This window comes from Papio anubis, chromosome 1, assembly GCF_008728515.1.
Source record: "Papio anubis isolate 15944 chromosome 1, Panubis1.0, whole genome shotgun sequence".
Classification (NCBI taxonomy): Eukaryota; Metazoa; Chordata; class Mammalia; order Primates; family Cercopithecidae; genus Papio; species Papio anubis.
In genome coordinates, this window is record NC_044976.1 from 149,338,047 (window position 1) to 149,340,259 (window position 2,213).

Genomic DNA, 2,213 nt, shown 5'->3' on the forward strand with positions numbered 1-2,213 from the left:
GAAATTACAAGCGTTCAGGAGCTCTGTCCAGGAACTGGGGATGAAGACCAAATATCTATTTCTTATTATATCACAGTGTCACACAGGACATCCAGTTAAGTTTGAATTTTTAAAAAAATAAAAAATTTGTAAAGATCCCAAATATTGCATGGGACCTATTTGTACTAAAATTTTATCTGATTTTCAAGTGTAACTGAGGGTCCTATTTTATCTGACAGCCCTCTACCCAGGGCTGTGCATGCCCAGGGTCCCAGAGGTGCCTGGGGTCTGTGCAGTCTGGTTTCTAAACCACAGTTTTAGGGAAAAGTGTGGCTCTCTCATTCTGCTTCCCTCTCCTGTCCCTGGAGCCGTTATGCTCCTGAGCAGAGCTAAGGCTTCCTTCCTCAGCAGCAGTGCCTGAGACCCCAGCATCTGTGTGGGCTTCCAGTGGAGGAAAATCTGTGAAACAATGGACTCAGTTTCCTGAAGTGTTGCAGTGTTTTCTTTTTTCTTTTTTCTTTCTTTCTTTCTTTTCTTTTTTTTTTTTTTTTTACCTGAGACAGGGGCTCACTCTGTCACCCAGGCTAGAGCTCAGTGATGCAATCTCAGCTCACTACAGCCTCGACCTCCCAGGCTCAAGCCATCCTCCTACCTCAGCTTCGGGAGTAGCTGGGATTACAGGCGTGAGCCACCATGCCTGGATGGAGTGTTTTCTAAGGGTCAGAATAACTCCATACATAGCCAGCATTCATGACAAACAACTATATCAGTTCACGCAATCACTTCAAGTGAAACAGATTGCTTCATACCCTGTTGCCACGGAAGTCCTCCTTCTCCCTGATGGACAGCCGCCTGTCCTGGGCAGGCACATTAGAAAACTGCAGCTGCCTTGCTTTCCCCTTCCTGCTCCCCAGCCCTCTCCTTCTGAGGTGAACAGAGGAGTGACCACACTCAAACGATTCATCCTGGTTCTGTTGGGTGGATAGTGATGACTTCTGTAGGAACCAGTGCTAGAGATGACGGGGCAACTGACTCATCTCTCTCTCTTCACTCCCCTCACCCCAACAAAGCAGCAAAAGGACTTTTTGGATATTCAAATGAACTCCTGAGTGCCTTCCAGATTTAGCTCATTCTAGAGAGGGAACCAGTGAATCTCATAGAGGACATCTGTTGATTTTTGTCTGCCCACATTTGAGTCCTTCCTATGTGGGGGAGTCCTCCAGGGGGTGGTCTTGGCAGGAGGTAGACAGTTTTCTAGGGCCCATGTTTGACCCAGGCTCAGCCCATGGGGTACTCAGGCTGGGAGCTTTGACTCTAGAGGGAGAGAAAGGTAATTAGAGATGGTGCACATCTGTAGTCCTCGCTACTCAGAACTCTAAGGTGGAAGGATTGCTTGAGCCTGGGAGGTCAAGTCATGGCAATGGGGTTGAGAGTCCAGCAGTCCATGGCAACCAGTAGCTGAACTCACACGGGCATCCTGACCCCGAGGCTGAGTGGCTGTGACTAGGTTCTTAGCTACCTGGCCTTCAGGGTGTTCCCTGCCCATTTTCCCAAACCTGGTTTGCCAGACACTAATCAATTCTGTAAACCATCCAATATTCTTTCTCATCAGTTCGTTCCTAGCTTGAGTTAGCCAAAGTGAGTTTGCAGCAAGAGCACTCACAGATACGACCTACATACAGGTTGTCACACTTCACCCCTTTCACTCACTGCCCCGCTCCTTGGTGATGTTAAATAAAATGTATAGGAGCCCATTGTTTTGGACTGAGGTCCTGCACTAGGCCCCAACAGACCAAGCCAAAATGGAGTCACTCATGCTAAGTGCTGCATAATCAACCTGAAACTTTATGAAGCAGGAAAATCCCCTAACAGATCACGTTTTCCTAAAAACAGGAGATTTACAGCAACCAATTGGAAAGGGCCCAGTCAATCTGAGCTGGCAAGATAAGACAGTCCTCTTTCCTTTAACCCTTATAAGGAAAGCAACCTGATGTTAACTCATCTGCTTTTTTGTGGTATTCTGTTTCCTTGTTCCTGCTCAAGCTACCTTACAATGGATCTGTCGTGCCGAGTGGAACTCCCTCTATTTTGGAAGAGATGCTGTCTGATTCCTGGATCCCTAATAAAAGCCAATTAGGGCTGGGCACAGTGGTGCATGCCCACAGTCCCAGCTACTCACGAGGCTGAGGCAAGAGGATCACTTAAGCCCAGGAGTTCAAGATTGTAGTGAGCTG